This window comes from Bos indicus x Bos taurus, chromosome 19 (genome assembly GCF_003369695.1).
Source record: "Bos indicus x Bos taurus breed Angus x Brahman F1 hybrid chromosome 19, Bos_hybrid_MaternalHap_v2.0, whole genome shotgun sequence".
Classification (NCBI taxonomy): Eukaryota; Metazoa; Chordata; class Mammalia; order Artiodactyla; family Bovidae; genus Bos; species Bos indicus x Bos taurus.
The window spans coordinates 62,555,257-62,564,027 of NC_040094.1; positions in this window are offsets into that span (position 1 = coordinate 62,555,257).

Sequence of the window (8,771 nt, forward strand, 5' to 3'; positions counted from 1 at the left end):
CACGCAGGAGTCCGTGTTCTAAGGAACACGACACAGAACACATTGCTCATAGAAAAGCTGGTGTGTGAGTGTTTTGTTCTCGTTGATAGTAGTTTCCCAGAACCAGGAGATGGGCCTCAGGATGGACCTGACACGTGGCTGCTGGGTGACAATGTGAGCAACTCTGTGAGCTGAGAGCAGAAAGGAGAGGCTGACTCAGTAGGTCCTTGAATCGCTGAGACCCCATCTTTATCCTCCTTCCCTGGTGGCTCAGACAGGAAAGAACCCGCCTGCCAATGCAGGAGATTCGGGTTTGACCCCTGGGTGGGGACGATCCCCCGGAGAAGGGAATGACAACCCACTGCAGTGTTCTTGCCTGGAGAAGCCCGTGGATGGAGGAGCCTGGTGGGCTACAGTTCGTAGGCTGCCAAGAAACGAATGACACAGCACAAGCGTTGCCCATGACAGCTATCTGAGCTCCAGGAAACGAGACCACAGTTGTCGCTAGGACAACAACAAAAGCAGCCTCCCCATAAACCACTGAGGAAGTGAATCAACCCACTGGTATCTGAAGAGCTTTGCGACCCCATGGCCTGTAGCCCGCCAGGCTTCTTGGTCCGTGGGATTCTCCAGGCAAGGATACTGGAGTGGGTTGCCATTTCCTCCTCCTGGGGATCTTCCCGACCCAGGGATGGAACCCAGGTCTCCTGAGACTCCTGCATTGACGGGCGGATTCTCCACCACTGAGCCACCAGGGAAGCCCATCTGAAGGGCTGGATTCTATTTATCTTTGGCCACAACTTTCCTCATAGCTCAGTTGGTAAAGAATCTGCCTGCAATGCAGGAGACTTGGGTTCGATTCCTGGGTTGGGAAGATCCCCTGGAGAAGGAAATGGCAATCCACTCCAGTATTCTTGCCTGGAAAATCCCATGGACAGAGGAGCCTGGTGGGCTACAGTCCATGGGTTCGAAAGAGTCGGACACGACTTAGCGACTAAAGCACCGCCACCGCCACGCTGCACGGGTGAACTTAGTTGCCTGAACCAGGGGTCAAATCCAAACCCCCTGCTTTGGGAGTCTTAACCGCCGGGGGGACGTCCCTGAAGAGCTGGGTTCTAACGTGACTACTGTAATATTTTGCCTCCACTAAACCTGGTAGTGTTCTTGCTGTGCCTATCACTCTTCCAAAAAAGGATGGGGTCTTTATTTCTTCTCTGTTAAATGAGAATGCCTGTGTTGGACTTGGCTTTCCAAGGCTCTATCTGCCTTAAAAAAAATTGTTACACAAACAAGTAAAAGAGAAATTCATCACATTCTCCTGTTTGACGCCTCTATAGAATTTTAAATTTCTAAGAAACTTCTTTGTATGTTTTCCATACTAAACATAACTCCTTTTAATTGCTCGGTCGCTGTTGTGGGATACTGTGCATTCTGGTTTGGAGGAGAGAAAGGGAGGATGACATACCATAATCATCGTCTGGGAATTTGCAAATGGGTTTATCTGGCTGAACTTTGTGGACGGTTAAGCAAATCTTCTTGGAGAAACGACGTGAGCTTTGCCCTCAAGAGTTGCAAATTATAAACTGACCACATTTCCCTTTCCACTTGATCTTCATCCTCCACAGACAATTCTTCTGCAAGGATTCGGCTCCCTTTATTTTGCTACTTTAAGCAAAAGAAGATTTAAGCGCCATGCCCCAGAAACCTCCTCTCCTCCTTCTGGGTGTTTGAAGCACTCACATCACACTGAAATCCATCAAGGGATGTATTGTGGGGAGTTGTCATGTGCTGTTGAGATCAGAGGTCCCATCTTCTTTCTCCCAAGAAGTTCAATCAAAAGCGTCGTCTTCCAGGGGCTTCCCTGGCGGTCCAGTGGTTAAGAATCCGCCTGCCAAAGCAGAGGACACGGGTTCGACCCCCGGTCCGGGAAGATCCCACAGGCCGCGGAGCATGAAGCCCGTGCGCCACAACTACTGCGCCTGCGCCCTGGAGCCCAGGAGCCGCCACGACTGAAGCCGGCGTGCTCTGGAGCCCGCGCCCCGCAAAGAGCGAAGGCACTGCGGTGAGAGAACCGCGCCCCACAGCCAAGCGCAGCCCCCGCCCGCCGCAACTAGAGAAAGCACGCATGCAGCAACGGAGACCAGCACGACCAAAAATCAGTTCAGTTCAGTCGCTCAGTCGCGTCCGACTCTTTGCGGCCAAAAATAAATAAGTAAATTAAAAACAATCTTTAAAAAATATAAAGTATCATCTCCCAGAGGGAAGCGCTCATTTCAGTAAAATCCCGAGGGACACTGCACTCCTGGTTTCACACAAGGATGCTGCACAGCGTTCCCCATCCCCAGACACCGCACTCTGGAAAATCTGTCTACAGTCAAGGAGACGCGCGAGGTCACTTCTGCCACGCTGACCTAAGGATCCGGGGATCGCTGTCATCATTGCTACTGCTGCTGCTGCTGCTGCTAAGTCGCTTTAGTCGTGTCCGACTCTGTGCGACCCCATGGACGGCGGCCCACCAAGCTCCCCCGTCCCTGGGATTCTCCAGGCAAGAACACTGGAGTGGGTTGCCATTTCCTTCTCCAGTGCATCAAAGTGAAAAGTGAAAGTGAAGTCGCTTAGTCGTGTCCGACTCCCAGCAACCCCATGGACTGCAGCCCACCAGGCTCCGCTGTCCATGGGATTCTCCAGGCGAGAGCACTGGAGTGGGCGCCATTGCACTAGCATGCCTCAAAGTCAGAGATCTGAGGCGTGGGAGTGTAAAGGTCCAGTTGAAATCCAAGGAGCTTGCCTTGGACTCCCTGTGAAGAAGCCAGCTTGGCATTGCCAGCTAGTAAGCCTGTCATGTTCTGTATTTAACCTACTTCTAGACTTTTCAGCAAAGAGGCGACTCATTGGGAAAGACCCTGATGCTGGGAAAGATTGAAGGCAGGAGGAGGAGGGGACGACAGAGGACGAGATGGTTGGATGGCATCACCGACTCGATGGACATGAATTTGAGCAAGCTCCGAGAGATAGTGAAGGACAGGGAAGCCTGGCACGTTGCAGTCCACGGGGTCTCAAGGAGTCAGACACGACTTAGAGACTGAACAACAAGAAAACTTTTCCGAAGAAGTTCCTGCCAATCCAATTGGCTCACCACATGCCTCCAGGACCTTGGGCAACTGCAAGCATTCTGAAAGGGTAGATACGCTGGTCTGACCAACGACAGCCATGCTGACCTTCTTGTTCATCTACCTGCGACTGCGGCAGAGAGATGGAGACCAGGGTTCAAAGTGCTGGGACACGCTGCTTCTTTTTTCTTTAGAATCCTGAAAAAAAAAAAAAAAAGGAAAAAACAGGATACTAAGAGTTGAGCAGGAACAAGATCCCCTCAAGTAAATTTTCTACTTCATTCTCCGCTAAAATGGTGACTCTCCAAGGATTATAGAAAGTTCCATCTCAGTTCCTGGGCTCTAAGGCCCAGGACCCCCAGAGTTCTTCTCCTCCAGACTTGAAATGCCACCGTTTGTTGGCATCAGGCGTGAGGCGGGCAAGGGTGGCAGAATTCTCCCGCAGGCGTGGGCCAGCTCACTTCTTTACCTGACGTGGAGACTGTGGTAGTTGCTTGGCCTCGTGAGGATCTCAACGCTCGTTATAAAATCCTCCTGCTGCTCCTTACGGGCTTCCCTCTTTTCTCACCAGCCCCCTGATTTCACTGTCTCTGTCTTTACTTAATGTGCAACCCTCAGGTCCCAGGGAAGCTCAAGAAAGGGCTTCTAGCATACTCCAGGGTCTCATCAAGGACTTCTCAGTTTCAGGGGGCATTTGTGGTTAACATGGAACCCTAAGGTACTCTTAATTTCCGCCCTCTTTGACTGTAGCTACTTTGCCTTATTGATGTGCTTGAAAGATTAAAAAAAAAAAAAATTTAAGCAAAGAGAAACATCGCCCTCTACAGGGCAAGTGAATCTCAGACTTTCATAGGCGATCACTTACAAGCAAAGAACATCTTTTTAAAATGGAGTCTTCAGGAAGGAGATTCAAAAAAGAGGGGATATATGTATATGTGGCTGAATCCCTCTGCTGCACAGCAGAGACTGGCACAGCTATACACGCTCAGTCGCTCAGTCGTGTCGACTCTGCGACCCCGCGGACTGTAGCCCACCAGGCTCCTCTGTCCATGGGATTCTCCAGGCAGAAATACTGGAGTGGGCTGCCACTTCTTTTCTCCAGGGGATCTTCGCGACCCAGGGATCCAATCTGCATCTCTTGCTTGGCAGGCAGATTCTTTATCACTGAGTCACCTGGGAAGCCCCTAAAACAACTATACGCCAACAAAAATTAAATAAAATAAGCAGTGAAATGCTGGGCGTTCGCCCAGGCTGATAAATGATAGAACAGGATAAACGGAATGTTCACTCTTTTCTCCTGTGACATCGAGGTGAATGAATGCAGCCTGCAGGCGGTCTTGTTTCCATCGTTTCACTCAATCCTCAGGCAATCATGGACGGAATCAGAAGCGTCTGGAGGACGTGCCCAGGGCCTCCCAGCCCACCAGTTTTAAAGGACAGTGACCCAGCCGAGGCCTGTGTGAATCCCGTCCTTCCCAGCATTTCCCTCTCTCTCCCAAGCAGATCAGTACATGGAGCCTGCCTGAGGCACAGCGTGAATGGGGCCGTGTTTCTGCAGTCCTCCTGCTAAATTAGGCCATATAATTTGCAGTTGGTAAAAATAGCCCTACAACAAGTCTCTCCACCCCTGCTGTCCTTTGAGCCATTGAGACGGCCCCTTTCACACTAATCTTACTGTGACACCAATCTGCGCTTCCCACATGCCATCGAGTCAAGGCCGCAGCACTCGACCTCGAGCCCCGAAGCCCCTCCATCCTAACACAACCCGGTCACGCCTGGCTTTGCTCCGCACGCCGCCCCCCACCCCCGCAGGCCAGTGGGGACGTTCTATTCCTGAAGCGCGTGGTTATGCCCTGTCCAGCTTTGAGCGGACGCCCTGTGCTGGCAGAAGTCGTCTCTTCTTTTTCCTCTTCCCCTCCGCTTCCTTTAAGAATGACCTCAAGTGCCCAGCGTCCATCCCCGAGATTCCCAGGGCCCTGGAGTCAGACTCCATTCACCCCAGCTCCGCCACTTCCTGGCTGGGTGTCCGTGGACAAGTCACTTAATGTCTCTGTGTTTCATCGTCCTCAACTACAACGCGAGTACTAACATGAACACTAGTACCTTCCTCTAAGAGGTGCGTGAGAATTAAACAAGTTACTATATGATACTTGAAACAGTGTCTGACATAGTAACTGCTCTCTAGATTTAACTGTGACCAAAAGTTTCACCGTCTTCAAAAGATGTTTCACCATCCTTATCAGCATCTCTTCCTGATCAAACTTTCTTTAGATCTAGTATCTCAGCCAAAGGTGTGCACCCAGTCGTGCCTGACTCTTTGCGACCCCATGAACTCTGGCCCACCAGGCTCCCCTGTCCATGGGATTCTCCAGGCAAGAATACTGGAGTGGGTTCCCATGCCCTCCTCCAGGGGATCTTCCTGACCCAGGGCTCAAACCTGAATCTCCTGCATTGCAGGCAGATTCTTTACCACTGGGAAGCCCCTCAGTAAAAGAGGTAAAAGCCAAAGTCCCACCTACAATGGTCTGTAAGTCCAATACAATCAGCCCCTAATTACCTCCTTGACCTCCAACGCTACGCATGTTTCCCCACGCCCAATCACTCAGCTCACCTGTGCCGCTTCCCCGTCACTTCAGATATGGTCTCACCTCAGGGTCTGCACACACTCTGCTCTCTGCACCCCGAAACCTCTCCCCCTAATATCTCATGGCTGGTCATCTCATCTCCTCAGGTCTTTGCCCAAATCCTGTCTTTTTAGAGGCCTGCCCACCCACTCCAGAGAGAATCACCACCTCCTCTGTCCCCCCACCTGGCTGTTTGTCCTGAGGGTCTCCCCACCTTCTCATATAACAGTGTCCTGCCTTGTAAAGCTCCCTGCTGCCTCCTCCACTCTAACAGGAGACCCACGGGGCAGGGATGTTTCTTATTTCCTGTTTGCAGCAGATCCCCAACACAAGGAGCAGACGCTGATGGGAGGCAGGAGCCCAGTCAGTGTGGCACGAGCAGGACTTCCCTGGAGGCCCAGTGGTTACGAATCACCCTGCCAGCGCAGGGGACCGGGCTAACCCCTGGTTGGGAAGGTTCCACCCGCCAAGAGGCAGCTAAGCCCTCACGACTCTGGACGCCTGCACGCCTGGAGCCCGGGCTTCGCAGCAAGAGAAGCTGCCGCAATGAGCAGCCTGAGCGCTGCAGCCAGAGGAAGCCCACTCTCAGCAACAGACCCAGCACAGCCCAAATAAAACCCAAAGACCGTTTCAAAGCTCGGAGTGAATAAGTCAGGAGAGCTGAGGCTCAGTCTGGGCCATGTGAGTTCTTCTGAAGGCACCGTGGTGCCTGCATGGCCCCTCTGATGCTAACTGAGCCTAAACGTGAATCCCAGTAGCCAACGTTGCTGGGCACCACCTTCACCCGTCCTTTGGCTGTCTCTGCTTGGGCACATCACAACTTACTGATTACCTGCCCAGGATCATATGGCTCCTATTAAGACAGTTCTAGGTAGAGAAGGTGAGCAGGCAAACATGTGTTTGCTTCATGATAACATGAACATAGTCAGAAGCTGGAGAGAAGGCAAGAGACCAGACAGGGACAAGTCAGGGGGCAAGCCAGCTGGCCAGAAGCACCGGGAGTCGGCACCTCTAGTGTGGGTTTGGCTTGATTCAGTCACTTCTTTGCTGTCAAAAACTCAGGGATCCGATCTGTTTTTTTTATATTGGGGCTTCTCTGGTCGCTCAGATGGTAAAGATGCCTGCCATGCAGGAGACCCAGATTCCGTCTCTGGGTCGGGAAGATCCCCTGGAGGATGGCATGGCAACCCACTCCAGTATTCCTGCCTGGCGAATCCCATGGACAGAGGATCCTGGCGGGCTACAGTCCTATGGGGTCGCAAAGAGTCGGACACGACTGAGAGACTAATATTTTGCACGATCCAAGTCGTATGAGTGAACGTCATTAACCAGGAGGCCCACACTGAAGATGGAGATCGAAATGGTAATTTAGAATTCAGGGTTTCCGAGGAGTGCGGAGACTTCCAAGGGCGTCAGGCAATCAGCGTCTCCAGCTCCATCTCCAAAGAGCTCCTTCAATGGGCGCTGCAGTACTCACGAGAGACTCGGGGTGGTGCTGCTGCTCCGCCCAAGAGAGCCTGGCCTCCTGCCGCAGGAGGAGGCTTGTTAGCTCAGCCTACAAGACCGCCCTCAGCATACAGGAAGCATACAGTTGCTCCTGTACACAAGCTTGCCATCACCACCAGCACACAAAAAATTACTTTTTGGATGTATCCTTTCTTAGGTGTTCCATGTCTTTAGTAGGATTTGGAGGTTCCAAGCAGATAACCAAGGCTTCCCTGGTGGCTCAGTGGTAAAGAATCTGCCTGCTAAGCAGGAAACACAGATTCGATCCCTGGGTCAGCAAGATTCTAAGGGAATGGCAACCCACTCCAGTATTTTTGCCTGGAGAATCTCATAGGTTCTCCAGGTGGGCTAGTCCATGGGGCTGCAAAGAGTTGCCTGGAGTCGGTCATGACTTAGGGACTGAGTTTAGTTCAGTCACTCAGTCATGTCCGACTCTTTGCGACCCCATGGACTGCAGCATGCCAGGCTTCCCTGTCCATCACCAACTCCCGGAGTTTACTCAAACTCAGGTCCATCGAGTCGGTGATGCCATCCAAACATCTCATCGTCTGTCACACCGTTCTCCTGCCTTCAATCTTCCCCAGCATCAGGGTCTTTTCAAATGAGTCAGTTCTTTGCATCAGGTGGCCAAAATATTGGGAGTTTCAGCTTCAGCATCAGTCCTTCCAATGAATAGTCAGGACTGATCTTCTTTAGGATGGACTGGTTAGATCTCCTTGCTGTCCAAGGGACTCTCAAGAGTCTTCTCCAACACCATAGTTCAAAAGCATCAATTCTTCAGCACTCAACTTTCTTTATAGTCCAACTCTCACATCCATACATGACTACTGGAAAAACCGTAGCTTTGACTAGACAGACCTTTGTCAGCAAAGTAATGTCTGCTTTTTAATATGCTGTCTAGATTGGTCATAGCTTTTCTTCCAAGGGGCAAGTGTCTTAATTTCATGGCTGCATTCACCATTTGCAGTGATTTTTGAGCCCCCCAAAATAAAGTCTCTTACTGTCTCCATTGTTTCCCCATCTAGACTTTGGGACTAGACAATGACAGTAAAACAGATAACCACTCAAGCAGTCCCATTAACCCACCAGAGCACAGGACACCCCTCGGCTAGTAGGAGAGGAGGGGGCCCTGCTGGTTGGAGGTTGGCCGACCGTTGGGTCCTGTTTCTGCCTGCAGCAGCAGAGAGGCCATCTGCCCACTGTTCTGGTGTTCTTTCTTGTTCTTTCTTTCCCAGTCTTCGGGGCTGTCTTTTGAAGAAGTAACTGGAGCCTGAGGGCCCAACAGGCTTGCCTGCCTGATCCTGCACCCAGGGCGTGACTCACTCCGACCCCAGGACGTCAGCTGCCCGCAGTTCTAGCCGAACAGACTCTGTCTGTGCCTGGCGGGCAAGGCCCTCAGTTAATCCTGCTGGTGGTCAAGACCATACCCTGTCATTAGCCCATGTACTTGACCGCAGAGCTCAAAACATTTTAACAGCATGGGCTTGTTTAATCCTTGTAATCTTTGGTAAGTCTGCGGTGACCTTACTTTTCAAATTTCTGCTTTGTGTAC